Here is a 20716-nt window from a genome sequence, read left to right as displayed (position 1 = left end):
ACCGGAAAAAGACCCCTCCACTGCCACCCTCTGTCTTCTATGGCTAAGCCAGTTCTCCACCCATCTCGCTAGCTCACCTTTTATCCCGTGAGATTTAACCTTTTGCACCAGCCTGCCATGAGGGACCTTGTCAAACGCTTTACTAAAATCCATATAGACGACATCCACAGCCCTTCCCTCGTCAATCGTTATTGTCACCTCCTCAAAAAACGCAACCAAATTTGTGAGGCATCACCTCCCTCATACAAAACCATGCTGTCTATCGCTAATGAGATTATTCAGTTCTAAATGTGCATATATCCTATCTCTAAGAATCTTCTCCAACAATTTCCCTACCACGGACGTCAAGCTCACCGGCCTATAATTACTCGGGTTATCCTTGCTACCCTTCTTAAATAACGGGACCACATTTGCTATCCTCCAATCCTCTGGGACCTCACCTGTGTCAAGTGAAGAGACAAAGATTTCTGTTAGAGGCCCAGCAATTTCATCTCTTGCCTCCCTGAGGAGTCTAGGATAGATGCCATCCAGACCTGGGGATTTGTCTGTCTCAATGTTTCCTAAAAAACCTAACACTTCCTCCCTTGTAATTGAGATTTTTTCTAACAGGTCAACACATCTCTCTGAGACACTATCAGTCAACATGTCCCTCTCCTTTGTGAATACTGATGCAAAGTATTCGTTTAGGATCTCACCTACAAGAACAAAGAACAAAGAACAAAAAACAATACAGCACAGGAACAGGCCCTTCGGACCTCCAAGCCCGCGCCACTCCCTGGTCCAAACTAGACCATTCTTTTGTATCCCTCCATTCCCACTCCGTTCATGTGGCTATCTAGATAAGTCTTAAACATTCCCAGTGTGTCCGCCTCCACCACCTTGCGCGGCAGCGCATTCCATGCCCCCACCACCCTCTGCGTAAAATACGTCCTTCTGATATCCGTGTTAAACCTCTCCCCCTTCACCTTGAACCTATGACCCTCGTGAACGTCACCACCGACCTAGGAAAAAGCTTCCCACCGTTCACCCTATCTATGCCTTTCATAATTTTATACACCTCTATTAGGTCACCCCTCATCCTCCTTTGGTTCGAGGCATAATTCCCCCCCATTGTCCCTGAAAGGTCCGATTCTTTCCCTAACAACCCTCTTGTTCCTAACGTATGTATAAAATGCCTTAGGATTCTCCTTAATCCTGTCTGCCAAGGACATTTCGTGACCCCTTTTTGCCCTTCGAAGGCCCTGTTTGAGTTACATAGAACATAGAACATAGAACATTACAGCGCAGAACAGGCCCTTCGGCCCACGATGTTGCACCGACCAGTTAAAAAAAAAAACTGTGACCCTCCAACCTAAACCAATTTCTTTTCGTCCATGAACCTATCTACGGATCTCTTAAACGCCCCCAAACTAGGCGCATTTACTACTGATGCTGGCAGGGCATTCCAATCCCTCACCACCCTCTGGGTAAAGAACCTACCCCTGACATCGGTTCTATAACTACCCCCCCTCAATTTAAAGCCATGCCCCCTCGTGCTGGATTTCTCCATCAGAGGAAAAAGGCTATCACTATCCACCCTATCTAAACCTCTAATCATCTTATATGTTTCAATAAGATCCCCTCTTAGCCGCCGCCTTTCCAGCGAAAACAATCCCAAATCCCTCAGCCTCTCCTCATAGGATCTCCCCTCCATACCAGGCAACATCCTGGTAAACCTCCTCTGCACCCTCTCCAAAGCCTCCACATCCTTCCTGTAATGTGGGGACCAGAACTGCACACAGTACTCCAAGTGCGGCCGCACCAAAGTTGTGTACAGTTGCAACATAACGCTACGACTCCTAAATTCAATCCCCCTACCAATAAACGCCAAGACACCATATGCCTTCTTAACAACCTTATCTACTTGATTCCCAACTTTCAGGGATCTATGCACACATACACCTAGATCCCTCTGCTCCTCCACACTATTCAAAGTCCTCCCGTTAGCCCTATACTCAACACATCTGTTATTCCTACCAAAGTGAATTACCTCACACTTCTCCGCATTAAACTCCATCCGCCACCTCTCGGCCCAACTTTGCAACCTGTCTAAGTCTTCCTGCAAACTACGACACCCTTCCTCACTGTCTACCACACCACCGACTTTGGTGTCATCAGCAAATTTGCTAATCCACCCAACTATACCCTCATCCAGATCATTAATAAATATTACAAACAGCAGTGGCCCCAAAACAGATCCCTGAGGTACACCACTTGTAACCGCACTCCATGATGAATATTTACTATCAACCACCACCCTCTGTTTCCTATCCGCTAGCCAATTCCTGATCCAATTTCCTAGATCACCCCCAATCCCATACATCTGCATTTTCTGCAGAAGCCTACCATGGTGAACCTTATCAAACGCCTTACTAAAATCCATATATACCACGTCCACTGCCTTGCCCCCATCCACCTCCTTGGTCACTTTCTCAAAAAACTCAATAAGGTTAGTAAGGCACGACCTACCTGCCACAAAACCATGCTGACTATCACCTATCAATTCATTACTCTCCAAATAACTATAAATCCTATCCCTTATAATTTTTTCCAACATCTTGCCGACAACAGAAGTGAGACTCACCGGTCTATAATTCCCGGGGAAGTCTCTGTTCCCCTTCTTAAACAATGGGACAACATTCGCTAACCTCCAATCTTCTGGTACTATACCAGAGGCCAACGACGACCTGAAGATCAGAGCCAGAGGCTCTGCAATCACTTCTCTTGCCTCCCAGAGAATCCTTGGATAAATCCCATCCGGACCAGGGGATTTATCTATTTTCAGACCCTCCAGAATATCCTGCACATCCTCCTTATCAACTGTAATACTGTCTATTCTACTCCCTTGCAACCCAGTGTCCTCCTCAGCTATATTCATGTCCCCTTGCGTGAACACCGAAGAGAAATATTGGTTCAATGCTTCACCAATCTCCTCCGGTTCCACACATAACTTCCCTCTGCCATCTATAACTGGCCCTAAACTTGCCCTAACCAACCTTCTGTTCTTGACATACCTATAGAACGCCTTAGGATTCTCTTTAACCCTATCCGCCAAAGTCTTCTCATGTCCCCTTTTAGCCCTTCTAAGCTCGCTCTTCAACTCCCTCTTAGCCAATCTAAAGCTTTCTAGTGCACTACCCGAGTGCTCACGTCTCATCCGAACATAAGCCTCCTTTTTCTTTTTAACCAACAAAGAAACTTTTTTGGTGCACCACGGTTCCCTAGCCCTACCAATTCCTCCTTGCCTGACAGGGACATACCTATCACAGACTCGCAGTAGCTGCTCCTTGAAAAAACTCCACATGTCGGACGTTCCCAGTCCCTGTAATCTCCTAGTCCAACCTATGTTTCCTAATTCTCTCCTAATAGCCTCATAATTACCCTTCCCCCAGCTAAAACCACTGGCCCGAGGTTCATGCCTATCCCTTTCCATCACTAAGGTGAACGTAACCGAATTGTGGTCACTATCACCAAAATGCACACCAACTTCCAAGTCTAGCACCTGGTCTGGCTCATTTCCCAGCACCAGATCCAATATAGCCTCACCTCTAGTTGGCCTGTCTACATACTGAGTCAAAAAACCTTCCTGCACGCTTTGAACAAAAACTGACCCCTCTAACGAGCTAGAGCTATAACAATTCCAGTCAATATTAGTCAAGTTAAAATCCCCCATAACAATTGCCCTATTACTTTCACTCCTAAGCAGGATTGACTCCGCAATCCTTTCCTCAACCTCTCTAGAACTTTTAGGAGGTCTATAAAAGACTCCCAACAGGGTGACCTCTCCTCTCCTATTTCTAATCTCCGCCCATACTACCTCAACAGATAAGTCCTCATCAAACCTCCTCTCTGACACTGTGATACAATCTCTGACCAATAATGCTACCCCTCCCCCTCTTCTACCTCCTTCCCTACTTCGACTAAAACATTTGAACCCCGGGACCTGCAGCATCCATTCCTGCCCCTGCTCTATCCATGTCTCTGAAATAGCCACAACATCGAAGTCCCAGGCACTGATCCACGCTGCAAGTTCACCCACTTTATTGCGAATACTCCTGGCATTGAAGTATACACATTTCAAACCCTGCTCCACCCCACCTCTGCAATGCCGTGCATTGCAGTCCCCATCCATGCATCCCTCACTTTCAGCCCCACTACTCAGGATCCCTCCCCCCCCCCCGAATCAGTTTAAACCTCCCTGCATGGCCTTAGCAAATTTACCCCCCAGGATATTGGTCCCCTTCTGATTAAGGTGTAGACCATCCTTCTCATAGAGGTCACACCTTCCCCAGTACGAGCCCCAATTGCTTAAGCACCTGAACCCCTCCCTCCTGCACCATCCCCTCAGCCATGAATTCAAACCTTCCCTCTCCCTATTCCTCTCTAAACTATCCCGTGGTACAGGCAAGAGTCCAGAGATAACCACTCTGTCAGTCTTGGCCTTTAGTTTCCACCCCAACTCCATAAATCCCTGCCTAATATCCCCTTCCCCTATCCTCCCTATGTCGTGTGTCCCCACATGTACAATAACTTGTGGTTTATCTCCCTCCCCCCTAAGAGTCCTGAATACCCTGTCAGACACATCCCGGACCCCAGCCCCTGGTAGGCAACACACCAACCCTGAGTCCCTACCTTTAGTTCCGACCCTCCTATCTGTCCCCTTAATTGTGGAGTCCCCAATCACAAGGCCCAGTCTTTTACAGCCCCTAACCACCTGAGCTTTCTCACTCGGCTCACCCTCAGAGATCTGCTCTCTATGCTCAGTTGATTCCTCTTCAACTGTAGCCTCCAGCACCGAAAACCTATTATGGAGGGGAACCGCCCCAGGGGATTGTCTTCCCGATTGCTTCTTACCCCTCCTCCTGGCATTGACCCAAGCCTCATTTCTAGGAGTTACTATTTCTCTATAACTCCTATCAACTTCCACCTCCGCCTCCCGAATTATGCGGAGTTCCTCTACCTCCCCCTCCAGCTCCTTTACACGCTCCTCCAGAAGCTGCAATCTAATGCACTTCTTACAACTAAAATCTCCTGAAACACTACTGGATTTCCTCACCACATACATCCCACAGGAGATGCAGCATACTGCCTGAACTGCCATCCCTGAAGCCATTACCAGCAAGAAAAAAAAAGAAAACAAAAAACTTCCCCACACTTATAATTAGGTTAGAGGAGGATGGAAGGGTGGGATCCTCTACCAGTGTAGAGGATCGGGTATCTCCTCTGCACCAATTTATAGGGCTAGGGGCCCGAGAGAAAAAAAAAAACTACTACTGAGGGGGAACCTCCCAGGTAACTGACTTTTAAAGTTAAAATAAAAACCCTTCCCAGACTCCTTTGCTGCCCACTTCTAGTTTTCACTTTAAACTTGAAAAACTGCTGTTAAAGTAAAGGCCAAAAAAATACACACACTAGCTGACTAATTAAATAAATAAACAATTCAATTAATCCAATTAATCTCTTACCAGCACTGCTGCTTTTCAATCACCCCTCTCAGCTTGCTCCAGTGGATCAATGAAGTAGTTATTTTCTACTTTTTCTGTATTCCTCCAGTACTCCATCTGTTTTTAGCTGCCTGAACCTCATGTATGCCTCTTTTTTCTTTTTGATTAGACCCACAATTTCACTGGTTACCCACGGCTCTCGAATCCTACCTTTCCTATCCTTCCTCTTTACAGGCACATGCCTGTCCTGCAGTCCTATCAACTGCTCCTTAAAAGACTCCCACATGCCAGATGTGGATTTACCCTCGAACAGCCTCTCCCAATCAACAGCCACCAAGTCCTGCCTAATCCGGCTGTAGTTAGCCTTCCCCCAATTCAGCACCTTACCCATAGGACAACACTCATCTTTTTCCATTACTATCCTAAAGTTTACAGAATTGTGGTCACTATTTGCCACATGTTCCCCCACTGAAACTTTGATGACCTGACCGGGCTCATTCTCCCAGTACTAGGTCCAGTATAGTCCCCTCTCTAGTTGGACTGTCAACATATTGTTCCAAAGAACCAAGGTTCTCCCTGGACCACTTGCTCCCAGCCCTGGTTGGTATAATTTCCATTCCCCTTGGCCTTCAATATGACAGGGAGATATAGCAAAGGCAACACAGTGCAGGACAAGTTTATTGAAGGTGGAGAAGCAGGAGGAGGAGAAGGATTTTTTGATTTCATTTCATTTATTATTGTCACATGTATTAGTATAAAGTGAAAAGTATTGTTTCTTGTGTGCTATGCAGATCAAGCATACCATTCATAGAGAGGGAAAAGAGAGCGTGCAGAATGTAATGTCGCAATTATAGCTCGGGTATCGAGAAAGATCAACTTAATGCGAGGTAAGTCCATTCAAAAGTCTGACAGCAGCAGGGAAGAAGTTGTTCTTGAGAGGGTTGGTACGTGACCTCAGACTTTTGTATCTTTTTCCCGACGGAAGAAGGTGGAAGAGAGAATGTCCGGGGTGCGTGGGGTCCTTTAATTATGCTGGCTGCTTTGCCGAGGCAGCTAGAAGTGTGGACAGAGTCAATGGGTGGGAGACTGGTTTGCGTGACGGTCTGGGCTTTGTTTATGACCCCTTGTAGCTTCTTGTTCTCAACAGGACTCTCAACAGGGAGGCATCAGGAGCTTCTGGGAGCAATTTTCTTACCTCAACCTCAGCAAGGAACAGTGGCTGCAATGTCTCCAATTGAAATTGAGGTTCACTTGAAATCAGTCGGCCCTTGATGCAGACCTTTAACTTCAGAGGAGGACATAGTCAGTGCTGCCATACTTTATAAAAGTGACCGTAAGCTTGATTTTTATTTTTGTGTTCCTTCCAGGCTGGATAACGAAATGGTGAGGATTCTCCAGATCCACTGGCTCCTGCTGGAAATCGTGTTGACCCAGAGAATCAAGCATCAGGCAAAAAATAGGTCTCTTAAGTCTCCTGCCCCCTGGACAGCTGGATGGCTTCCAAATCACCGCAGCACTGCATTCAGCAGAAAGGAATTCCCCTTTCTCACTCTGGGACGCTGCAAGTGTGAGAAGATTCCTTTCAAGTCCTCTGACTGACAGAAGGCAGACACTTTTGCCAGAATTTTCCTGGCACGCCCGTCCTGGAATCGGGGCGGGCGAGGCTCGCAGATCGGCATTCTCCGTTGACCGAGGGCGGGATCTTACGAGCCTCAAGCGGGCAAGGTTGGAATATTGTGTACAGTTCTAGTCATCCTATTATAGAAAGGATATTATTAAGCTAGGAAGAGTGCAGAAAAGATTCACTAGGGTGTTATCGGATTGAGTTATAAGGAGAGGCTGAATAGACTGGGATTTTTTCTCTGGAGCGTAGGAGGCTGAGGGGTGATCTTATAGAGGTCTATAAAATAATGAGGGGCACAGATCAGCTAGATAGTCAATATCTTTTCCCAAAGGTAGGGGAGTCTAAAACTAGAGGGCATAGATTTACGCTGAGAGGGGAGAGATACAAAAGTGTCCAGAGGGGCAATTTTTTAACGCAGAGGATGGCGAATGTCTGGAACAAGCTGCCAGAGGCAGTAGTAGAGGCGGGTACAATTTTGTCTTTTAAAATGCATTTAGACAGTTACATGGGTAAGATGGGTATAGAGGGATTTGGGCCAAATGTGGGCAATTGGGATTAGCTTAGAGGTTTACAAAAAAATGGCGGCATGGGGGGAGAGGGCGGTGGGGGGGGGGGAGGGGGGGGGGCGGTGGGGGGGTGGAATTCCCATCTTCACAACTGAACACTCAGCCTTATTGTTTTAATACAGCATTTGTATCAAACCTGAGCCTTCATAGAAAGGCCTTATCCAAATTTTCCCTGTTTGATTTTATGATTCTATGAGGAAAGTCCAAAATGCTTACTGTCCTCTGCCTTCTTGACTGAACATTGTGTCTCATATTACCCTTTATATATTAAAAAACGCTTTGATGGACTTGGAATAATGCTCCTGTTCTGCGTGTGATGGGGTCATTTTATATTGACAAAGGCAAATAATTCCGCAAATTAAAATGGAATGCATATAATTGTATCAGGTTAATTTTGTTCCAAATAAATTTCATTAAAGTGACATATATTCCATTATTCATGACTCAGCTGCAGATCGCTATGCTGCACTATCGTACCTGTAATATGCTTATAATTTAATAAAGGAGAATTCTTGTCGGTGGCATTATACTGATTGTCTGACACTCAGTGTCTCTGTTCATTATGCCAGTTTGACAGGAGCGGAAATGAATGCAGTAAAATGCCAATGACAGCTATACCCATTGTTATGATGGTAACATACTTATGGTTCAGCTGGCACTGCTTAAGGTGCCATCATTTAAAGGGGGACATTAACTCACTCTTCCATTCTCCCTGGATGACAAACCTGGCAACCTTTCTCTTACTCTTTGACCTTAGTGTTTGTTTTAATTCATTTGTGGGACATGGGCGTCACTGGCTGGGTCAGCATTTATTGCCCATCCCTAGTTGCCCTTGAAGGACAGTTGAGAGTCAACCACATTGCTGTGGCTCTGGAGTCACATGTCGACCAGACCAGGTAAGGACGGCAGATTTCCTTCCCTAAAGGACATTAGTGGACCAGACGGGTTTTTCCAACAATCAACAATAGTTTCATGCTCATCAGTCGATTCTTAATTCAATATTTTTTGTTGTTACATATTAAGTTGATCTTTCTCAATACCGAGCTATAACTGCAACATTACATTCTGCACTCTCTCCTTTCCCTCTCTATGAATGGTATGCTTGGTCTGAATACCACATAAGAAACAATACTTTTCACTTTATATGAATACATGTGAAAAAAATAAATGAAATCAAATCAAAAAATCCTTCTCCTCCTTCTGATTCTCCACCTTCAATAAACTTGTCCCGCTTTTTGTTGTCCTTGTTATATCTCCCTGTCATATTGAAGGCCAAGGGGAATGGAAATGATAACAACCAGGACTGGGAGCAAGTGGTCCACGGAGAACCCTTGAAGTTTGAACCATCTGCTGTGGTGGGATTTGAACCCGGGTCCCCAGAACATTCGTTGAGTTTCTGGATTAATAGTCTAGCAATACCACCACTAGACCTCGAGAGACATAAAGTTACATGGAATAAAATTCCATAATTAGAAGCAGGAGTAGGCCGTTCCGCCCTTCGAGCCTGCTCTGCCATTCATTATGATCATGGCTGATCATCAAATTCAATATCCTGATCCCCCTTTCCCCCGTGGGCTTTCTCAGGATGTAGGTATCACAGGCAAAGTCAATGTTTGTTTCCGATCCCTAGTTGCCCCTGAACTGAGTGGCTTGCTCAGCCATTTCAGAAGGCAGTTAAGAGTCAAGCCATTACTGTGGATCTGGAGTCACATATAGGATGGCAGGTTTCTTTCGGTGAAGGACAATGGTGAACCATGTGGGTTTTTGCAACAACCAATGATCGATTCATTGTCACTATCACTGAGACTAGCCTCAATTTCAGATTTAATGACTGAATTTAAACCCACATCCCCAGAGTATTAGGGGATTATATTATGTATGCCCCTGTGGACTAAGGGGCATAAAGAATCACGAGGTAGGTTTGAATCTGTCAATACCAGGGGCTATTTACTGAAGGTGTGCACATCATCCACATCATTCACAGCAGGGTCCCACACTGGGTGGAGGTAATAGCCCAGACCTGTGCTCTTAAAGAGGCAGTTCACACTCCAAAACTCCAACATACTATATATATTGTGTACATATATATACATTACAGGTTACTAGTCCAAAAACATTACCACTTTGACACCATCTCAATGTATGGAGTTTACAGATGTCACCCAAGTTCAGTTAGTCATACTCTTAGACTTTCACCAATTTTTACAGGTGCACCATAGAAAGCATTCTTTCTGGTTGTATCACAGCTTGGTATGGCTCCTGCTCTGCCCAAGACCGCATGAAACTACAAAGGGATGTGAACATAAACCAGTCCATCACGCAAACTAGTCTTCCATCCATTGACTCTGTCTACACTTCCCGCTGCCTCGGAAAAGCAGCCAGCACAATCAAGGACCCCATGCACCCTGGACACACTCTCTTCCACCTTCTTCCATCGGGAAAAAGATACAAAAGTCTGAGGTCACCTACCAACCGACTCAAGAACAGCTTCATCCCTGCTGCCATCAGACTTATGAATGGACCTACCTTATATTAAGTTGATCTTTCTCTATACCCTAGCTATGACTGTAACATTATATTCTGCACCCTCTCCTTTACTTCTCCCCTCTGTACTCTCTGAATGGTATGCTTTGTCTGTATAGCGCGCAAGAAACAAATCTTTTCACTGCAGACCATTACATGGGTATAGGGTGAACAGTCAGAAGCTTTTTCCCAGGGCAGAAAAGTCAATTACAAGGAGGCACAAGTTCAAGATAAGGGGAGAAAGGTTCAGTGGAGATGTGTAGGGAAAATGTTTTACACAGAGTGGTTGGGACTGGAATGCACTGTCAAGTGAGGTGGTTGAGGCAGACACGTTAGCAACATTTAAGACTTATCTGGATAGACATATGAACAGACGGGGAATAGAGGGATACAGGCAGTTGGTCTAGATAGGAAAACGTGATTGGCGCAGGCTTGGAGGGCCGATGGGCCTGTTCCTGATCTGTACTGTTCTTTGTTCATTGTTGCTCCATGTGACAATAATAAAAATCAAATCAAATCAAAAAACAACTCCCAGGCCTTTCAGGGCTTGAACTCATTATCCAGGCTGATATTACATGTGCAGTGCGAAGGAAGTACTGTATTAAATGAGGTGCTGTTTTTCAAATAAGATAGCAACCCAAGGTCCCCTGCCTGTTCAGATGGGTATAAAAGGACCCATGGCACAAGTTGTGGAAGAGCAGGGATTTCACTAGGTCACCTAACCAAAACTTTACCCTCAATGCAGCCTATCAAAAATAATATTTTATCGCTATTTGCAGGACCAGTTGTTTTGTGCGCAAAATGGCCGCCAGACTAGATAACAACAACAGCGCTTCACAAGTAATTCATTAAGGGAAGGGCTTTGAAGTGTGATGCAGTGCTGCATAAAATCAATTCTTTCTGTTTTAACATAGGATACCATATGGATTTCAATTCTAGACTCATCCGTAATAGCCAGAGGAAAACAGGCAGCAAACATCCTAAATAATAAATGAATAAAATACAATTTTAAACTAGATGAGATTTTCTTCATCATCCCAGCAATGTAACTGTTTATTTTCTCTCGAGTTGATATTTCAATGTTAAGCTTAACTCTAGTAATAAATTGTTAGAAGTATCTTGTCATGAAAGCTGGGAGGATTAAGGATCAGGCTGTGATACACCAGAGAGAGCCTCAAAAACTAACACTCGACAAATTCAGTGTTAATTCCCAATACTTCAGTGCTGTGGGTTCCACTGCGCCCGAGATGCGTATAAATTGCAAAATAGAATGTTGTGTTCAATGAATGTAGACCCGGGGTCTGATCATTGCTCCCAATTGAAACTTGCTAAGAAAGAAAAGAAAGAAAGTTTATTTATTAGTGACAAGTAGGCTTACATTAACACTGCAATTAAATTACTGTGAAAATCCCCTAGTCGCCACATTTCACGCTGCACTGGGTGGCACAGTGGTTAGCACTGCTGCTTCGCAGCGCCAAGGACCTGGGTTCAATTCCCGGCTTGGTTCACTGTCTGTGCGGAGTCTGCACGTTCTCCCCGTGTCTGCATGGGTTTCATCCGGGTTCTCTGGTTTCCTCCCACAGGCTGAAAGACGCACTGGTTCGGTGCATTGACCCGAACAGGCGCCGGATTGTGGCGACTCGGGGAATTTCACAGTAACTTCATTGCAGTGTTAATGTGAGCCTTACTTGTGACTAATAAATAAACTTTAACTTAACTCCGCGCCTGTTCGGATACACTGAGGGAGAATTTAGCATGGCCAACGCACCTAACCAGCACGTCTTTTGGACAGTGGGAGGAAACCTACACAGGCATAAGGAGAACGTGCAGACTCCGCACAGACAGCGACCCAAGCCAGGAATCGAACCCGGGTCCCTGGCGCTGCGAGGCAGCAATGCTAACCACTGTGCCACCGTGCCATCAGTTCTATCACGTTAGAGGAATTTAATAAAACCTCTTGGAGCTCCCCCCTTCCCGACACACTCCATTCCTTTAACAGTGGTTTATTATCTCGGCACATTGAGGAAAGGAAGCAGGTTGACGTGAATTCAGTTTGCGCCGCTTGCTGCTTCTGGTCAGCTTCAGCTCTGTGCTGGGCAGAAAATGTCGGATGGGCGGAGGAAATAAAGCAGCAAAGGTCAGAACGACAGAAGATGTCAGTCACCATTGAACGAAAGGTTAATGTTTCAGATCGAGCCTTTCATCGGAACTGTTGTGGGGAGGGGGGTGTGAGATGGGGGAGGGGCAGAATCCTTTCAAAGATATTTATAAAGGATGAGATTGCTAAAAGTAGTTAGCTTGAAGGCCAGGGTGACATGCTGTCCTGTCAGACTGGCTTGGCTGTAAATTAGATTTGCTGGGAGAAAGAATGAGTGGCTGATGTCCAATACCTGAAATTATGATGGGTAATCCTTTAAATCTGATTGATCCAGGCTCAGCGTGTCAATGGGTATCATTTTTTTCTAAACGTGTGATTAGAAACTTCAAGGGAACAGATGTGTTTCATAACAATCAGTGGGAATTTTTTCAAACCTATTATTGTGCTTACATCGATGATGGGGCTCATTTAACCCTTTGAATGTCACCTGCATAGGGGTTGCAATACTGTAGCATGTTCTCCCTGCATTTTACCAACACGGCTCCTGAATGCGGCACGGTAGCACAGTGGTTAGCACTGCTGCTTCACAGCTCCAGGGACCTGGGTTCGATTCCCGGCTCGGGTCACTGTCTGTGTGGAGTTTGCACATTCTCCTCATGTCTGCGTGGGTTTCCTCCGGGTGGTCCGGTTTCCTCCCACAGTCCAAAGATGTGCGGGTTAGGTTGATTGTCCATACTAAAATTGCCCCTTAGTGTCCTGAGATGCGTGGATTAGTGGGTAAATATGTAGGGATATGGGGGTAGGGCCTGGGCGGGGTTGTGGTCGGTGCAGACTCGATGGGCCGAATGGCCTCTTTCTGTGCTGTAGGGTTTCTAAGATTCTAAGAATGGTTAGATTCTAAGCTGAGAGGTTATTCTGTTATGGTTCAGGCCAGAAACTCCAAAGTGTTTTAGGGAGCCCGCCTGAATCATAAGTTGTGCATCTTGAGTTTTGTCAGGATAAGCATGAGATGTTTCAATTGAGGTCTGATTCAAAAGACCCACGAGGGAGCATTTGTCAAACAAAGTTTATTTAAGAATATAGTTAGCATGTATAGTAAGAAAATTAGCACGAACTTTTATCAATTACAGACAAGAAACCAAAACGACCACTATAATGTATGACTCTTAACAAATATATCTAATGTGTTCCAATCAAAACTAAAACCTTCCATTGACAAATCCCTCTAAACAGGTTCAACGCAGCAAAGACTAATGCTCACGTGAAACTGGAAATTGAGCCCTTTGCTTGTAGTCTGTAGTCCTCTGGATTCACTCAGAACAAGTTGAAATCAAAACAGCTTCTCAGAATCCCAGGGAGAGACTCTTTGGTCAAGCCACCAACCGCGGAATCTTTACTGCAGGAAGGTAAGACCTTGCTTTCAGATAACCAGCAGAATTTCCAAAACAACATGGAGAGAGGGAAAACACTTCCTTTTAGCTTGCTGCCTCTTCTAAATAAAACTATTGCTCAGATCTGAAAATGAAAAAACTTGTGTCACCTGACCTGCCAACCAAATTTTTTCCTCCTAACAATGCAGAGTTATAAAAAAAATCCCAAATTATAAACAAACAACTCCCATCCAAGCCACTTGAGGAGAAATAAAAAGACACCTGGGAACCTGCCCGGCAGCACTGAGATCAGCGAGGGCTGTGAGCTAAGAAAACACTGAAGTTGTGAGAGCTATAGAAATAATGATTAAAAAGAAGCCTTTCTTAAAGGTCTACTAACATCACAATTGGCACACGATCACTCTTACCAGCAGTAAAATGATGATTGGATGCACGTGATTGGTGAAAGCTTCATCCTAGTGTTGACTGGAGATGGAGATGGAGCAAGGTCGCAGTTGAGGGTGTAGCATAGGCACAACCTCTCTTGCAATTGAGCTGAGCAACAACAACTTGCACTTCTGTAGTACCTTTAACTTGGCAAATTGTTCCAATGTGTTTCCTAGACACTGATAAATATGCTGCTGTTGACATTGATCCAAGCTCTAGACGCATATTTTGCTTTACCTGCCCCATTACCATCGAGAGGGCTCGGATACAAGAGCAGGGATGTACTTCTGAGGTTGTATAAGGCTCTGGTCAGACCCCATTTGGAGTATTGTGAGCAGTTTTGGGCCCCATATCGAAGGAAGGATGTGCTGGCCTTAGAAAGGGTCCAGAGGAAGTTCACAAGAATGATCCCTGGAATGAAGAGGTCGTATGCGGAATGGTAGAGGACTCTGGTCTGTACTCATTGGAATTTAGAAGATGAGGGAGGATCTTATTGAAACTTACAGGACACTGCGAGGCCTGGATAGAGTGGATGTGGAGAGGATGGTTCCACTAGTAGGAAAAGCTAGTACCAGAGGGCACAACATCAGGCTAAAGGGACGATCCTTTAAAACAGAGGAATTTCTTCAGCCAGAGAGTGGTGAATCTGTGGAACTCTTTGCTGCAGAAGACTGTGGAGGCCAGGTCATTGAGAGTCTTTAAGACAGAGATAGATAGGTTCTTGATTAATAAGGGGATCAGGGGTTATGGGGAAAAGGCAGGAGAACAGGGATAAGAAAAATATCAGCCATGATTGAATGGCAGAGCAGGCTCGGTGGGCCGAGTGGCCTAATTCTGATGATAGGCCATCAGTCAAAAACATTGGCTCTGCTTCTCTCTCCACTGATGCTGCCTGACATGCTGAGTATTTGCATACATATGTTCTGTTTATAGTTAAGTTCAATGTTTAGGTTAACCCTCTTGCCTTTACTCCAGGTGAAAGTGCTGCACCAAGAGATGTAGCAGGTGATTTTCCAGCCAGACATTTCTCGGAAGTCTTAACCGTCGGAAACACATGTCAGGAATTCCTGAGTGTGTGGCTTGTGCTCAGACTTCATTACTGTTAAATCATAGAAATCATAGAAATCATAGAAACCCTACAGTGCAGAAGGAGGCCATTCGGCCCATCGAGTCTGCACCGACCACAAAGGGTCAAGAAAATTGCATTCCAATTACAGTTCCCTTCTCGCACCTAGTGGTGAGCTAAGGCAGACTTCTATCTGCTTCCATAGCTAATAATTTGTGAAACAGGCCGCGAGTCTCTTGCCAGGAGCATATAGCAGAGGGGCGCCATTGCATAACAAGCATGGCTGACCAGGAGTGTCTCCCGCTCCTCCTGCCAGCCATTGGCATGTTTGGAAGATTTTGCAGTTTGATACACTTAACCTGTTTGAGCGCGTTATGAACGCACCTTCTTTGGCCATCAAATCATGGGGTGGGATTCATAGAATCAGACAGGGCAGAAGGAGGCCGTTCGGCCCATCGAGTCTGCACTGACCACAATCCGACCCAGGCCCTATTTCCATAACCCCATGCATTCATCCTAGCTAGTCCCCCTGACACTAAGGGCAATTTAGCATGGCCAATCCACTTACTTGCACATCTTGGGACTATGGGAGAAAACCTGAGTACCTGGAAGAAACCCACGCAGACACGGGGAGAACGTGCAAACTCCACACAGACAGTGACCCAAGCCAGGAATCGAACCCGGAGCTTCTGGCCCAGAGGACGGGGTGCTACTCACTGCATCACAAGACCTCCGAACAACAACCCATGGTTTGCAACAAATGTCCATTCCCTTAAAGAATTAAAAAAATAAGCAGAAAATGGTCCAACTGTAACTAACAAGAGAAGTTAATGGTATGAAAACAGAAAGTGCAAGAAGAACTTAGCAGGTCTGGCAGCAATTGTGGAGAGAGAAACAGTGCTCCGAAGAGTAATTTTGGACTCAAAACATTAACTGTGTTTCTCTTTCCACAGATACTGCCAGACCTGCTGAGATTTCCAGCACTTTCTGTTTTCATTTCAGATCTCCAATATTCACATTTTGCCTTCATTTCACTGGAAGTGGGGCAGTGACGTAGTGTATTGTTGCTAGACTAGTAATCCAGAGACCCAGGGTAATACTCTGATGACCTGTGTTCAAATCTCACAGATGGCAGATGGTGAAATTTGAATTTAATTAAAGCCTGAAATTAAGATGACCGTGGAACCATTGTCAATTGTCGGGAAAAACTCATCTGGTTCACTAATGTCCTTTAGGGAAGAAAATCTGCTGTCCTTACCTGTTCTGGCCCACAGGTAACTCCAGAGCCACAGCAATGTGGTTGACTTTTAAATGCCCTCAGGGATGGGCAATAAGTGCTGCCCCAGCCAGCGACACCCACATCCCATGAATGAATTAAAGAAGAGTCAGAAAGTTAGATTAAAGTAAATGTTTTATAGCATTGCCAAAAAGAGAATTAAACCTGAGCATTCGGAGGATTTTAAAATTCAGAAAATGATGACCAAAAAAAACTATTAAAGAAAGAGAAAATAGAATATGAGAGTGTCCACTATGGTTTACGTGATAGCACTTTTACCTCAGAAACACAGTTATGAGATTCTAGTACCAGTCCAGGGATTCATTGTAAAGATCAAGGCTGGCACTACAATACTGGTGACGTGGTGACGTTCACGAGGGGTCATAGGTTCAAGGTGAAGGGGGGGAGGTTTAACACAGATATCAGAAGGACATATTTTACACAGAGGGTGGTGGGGGCCTGGAATGCGCTGCCAGACAAGGTGGTGGAGGCGGACACACTGGGAACGTTTAAGACTTATCTAGATAGCCACATGAACGGAGTGGGAATGGAGGGATACAAAAGAATGGTCTAGTTTGGACCAGGGAGCGGCATGGGCTTGGAGGGCCGAAGGGGCTGTTCCTGTGCTGTATTGTTATTTGTTCTTTGTTCTTTGTACTGAGGGAATGCTGCACTGTCAGAGGTGCTGCCTTTCAGATAAGTTGTGAAACTGAGGCCTCATCTGCCTGCTCAGATGGATGCAAAAGATCTCAATATTTTGAGGAAGAGCACGAGAACTATCTCACGAATACAAGAGCAGGGAAGTACAGTTAAGCCTTTATAAGGCTCTGGTCAAACCACATTTGTAGTAGTGTGAGCAATTCTGGGCCCCATATCTGAAGAAGCATGTGCTGGCCTTGGAGAGGTTCAGAGGAAGTTCACGAGAATGATCTCAGGAATAGAAAGCTTGACATTTGAGGAGTGTTTGAGGACTCTGGGTCTGTACTCGATGGAGTTTAGAAAGGTGAGGCGGGACCTCATTGAAGCTTACAGAATACTGAAAGGGCTGGATAGAGTGGATGGGGGAAGATGTTTCCATTAGTAGGAGAGACTAGGATCCAAGGGCACAACCTCAGAGTAAAGGGATGACCCTTTCGAACTGCAATGAGGAAGAATTCCTCCAGCCAGAGGGTGGTGAGTCTGTGGAATTCATTGCCACAGAAGGCTGTGGAGACCAGGTTATTGAGTGTATTTAAGAAAGATTGGTAAGGGGATCAAAGGTTATGGGAAAAAGGCAGAAGAATGGGGTTGAGAAACTTATCAGCCATGATTGAATGGCGGAGCAGACTCGATGGGCCGAATGGCCTAATTCTGCCCCTGCATCTTATGGTGTTATGATGTTCTGGCCAACATTTATCCCTCAATCAACAACATGTGAAACAGATTATCTTGTCATTATTGTGTTGCTATTTGTGGGAGTTTGCTGCGTGCCTATTGGTGGCTACATTTCCTACAATCCAACAGTGGCCACACTTCAAAAAGTTCCCCATTGGCTGAAAAGCACTTTGTGACGTCTGGTGGTCAGGAAAACTGCTCGAGAAAAGCAAGACTTTAAAAAAAATAGCTCCAGACATGAAAACAGGTGTGGTAAAATCTTCTCCAAGTGTGTAAACAGTAAAATATTAATGAAAGTAAAAGTGGGTGCCTCCAAGGCAGAAGCTGGAGAAATGTTTCAATAATAGTGGGAAACCAGTGGTTTACTGAAAGTGAGGAATTAAATAAAATAGTGTCAGTGAAGGCTTTCTGAAAGGGAGCAATGTTGGAAAATCATCCCCATTGACCCTAATTCCTCCCTGCGGAAATATTCATAGAAAACCATTGAATCCCTACAGTACAGAAGAAGGATGTTTGGCCCATTGAGTCTGCACTGACAACAATCCCACCGAGGTCTTATCCCTGTAACCCCACATATTTACCCCGCTAATCCCTCTAACCTACGCATCCCGGGACACCAAGGGGAAATTTAGCATGGCCAAAGCTCCTGACCCGCATCTTTCAGATTGTGGAAGGAAATTGGAGTACCCGGAGGAAACCCAAGCAGACACGGGGAGAACGTGCAGACTCCACACGGACAGTGACCCAAGCTAGGAATCGAGCCTAAGTCCCTGGCACTGTGGGGCAGCAGTGTTAATCACTGTGCCACTGTGCCACCCCATCAAGCATAAGAGTAAAACATTTTTATTTATTAACTATTTTGTGAGATGTGCATCTTGCTGACAAGGTCAGCCTTTGTTGCCGATTATGTATGCCCCTGTGGACTAAGGCCATAAAGAATCAGGGAGTAGGCTTGAAAACTTCAATACTGGGAGCTGTTTACTGAAGGTGTGCACTCATTCAGGTCCAGGACGGCCCAACAGAATCTCACACCGGGCGGAACTAATAGCCTAGGGGTTATCTGACCTATACTCTTAAAGGGGCTGTCTGCATCCCAAAGCTCAAAATATAGACACATCACATTGCTAATCCGTAATCTTCCTTGAACTGAGTGGCTTGCTAAGCCATTTCAGACGGCACTAAATAGTCAAACACATTACTGTGGGTCTGGAGTCACATATAGGCCAGCATATTTTCTTCCTTAAAAGATGCCAGTGAACCAAAAGGTTCATAGTGATGATAGTTTCACGATCACCGTCACCAAGACTCGGTTTCAACTCCAGATTTTATTGAATTTAAATTTTACCAGCTACTATGGTGGGATTCGAACCCATGCCTTCAGAGGATTAAAGTTTATTTATTATTGTCACAAGTGTACAGTTTTGGTCAATTGTGTACAGTTTTGGTCACCTAGTTCCAGGAAGGATGTAAATAAGATTGAAAGAGTGCAGAGAAGGTTCACAAGGATGTTGCCGGGACTTGAGAAGCTGAGTTACAGAGAGAGATTGAATAGGTTGGGACTTTATTCCCTGGAGCGTAGAAGATTGAGGGGAGATTTGATAGAGGTGTATAAAGTTTTGATGAGTATAGATAGAGTGAATGCAAGCAGGCTTTTTCCGCTGAGGCTAGGGGAGAAAAAAACCAGAGGGCATGGGTTAAGGGTGAAAGGAGAAAAGTTTAAAGGGAATATTAGGGGAGGCTTCTTCACGCAGAGAGTGGTGGGAGTGTGGAATGAGCTGCCGGATAAAGTGGTAAATGCGGGGTCACTTTTAACATTTAAGAAAAACTTGGACGGGTTCATGGATGAGAGGGGTGTGGAGGGATATGGTCCAAGTACAGGTCAGTGGGACTAGGCATAAAATGGTTCGGCACAGACAAGAAGGGCCAAAAGGCCTGTTTCTGAGCTGTAATTTTCTATGGTTCTATGGTAAGTCGGCTAACATTAACATTGCAATGAAGTTACTGTGAAAATCCCCCAGTCGCCACACTGCGGCACCTGTTTGGGTACACCGAGGGAGAATTTAGCATGGCCGATGCACTTAAGCAGCACGTCTTTCGGACTGTGGGAGGAAACCGGAGCACCCGCAGGAAACCCACGCAGACATGGGGAAAATCCAAAGAGTGAAAATGCTGGAAAACCTCAGCAGATCTGACAGCATCTGTGGGGAGAGAGGATGTTTTGAGTCAGGATAGCCCTTCGTCAGAGCTGAAAAGAGCAGTACTTCTTCAGGTTAGGCATTCCTGGAAGGGAAGTGGCAGTGAGTGACCCATCCTGACCTGAAACGTTGGCTCTATTCTCTCATGATGTGGAGATGCCGGCGTTGGACTGGGGTGAACACAGTAAGAAGTCTCACAACACCAGGTTAAAGTCCAACAGGTTTATTTGCTACCAAATAAACCTGTTGGACTTTAACCTGGTGTTGTGAGACTTCTTACTCTATTCTCTCTCCACAGACCTGCTGAGATTTTCCAGCATTTTCAGTTTGTGTTGCTGATGCACTGTGTACAGTTTCGATCTCCTTCCCCAAGGAAGGATATGCTTGCTGCAGAGAGGGTGCAATAAAGTTCACTTGACTGATTCCTGGATAAGAGGAGAGATTGAGCTTGTTCTGCCTATCTTCCTTCAGAAAATACAATCAAGCAAGTATCTCCTCTCATCCGCCTCGTGGTAATTTCATTATCCATCAGACTTTTTGGAGAAATTTATTCCATTTTGTATGGAAATGCAGACAGTCATTTCAGTTCCCCTCTCCTGCTTAAGATGCACTTATCCGACCAATGATTAATGCAGGCTGAGAGGATTACTGTGCTTGTTTGTGTCAGAACGAGTTGTGCTCTTAAGTAAAATCT

The sequence above is a fragment of the Mustelus asterias genome, chromosome 4 (genome assembly GCF_964213995.1).
Source record: "Mustelus asterias chromosome 4, sMusAst1.hap1.1, whole genome shotgun sequence".
Classification (NCBI taxonomy): Eukaryota; Metazoa; Chordata; class Chondrichthyes; order Carcharhiniformes; family Triakidae; genus Mustelus; species Mustelus asterias.
This window is presented reverse-complemented; position numbering follows the sequence as displayed.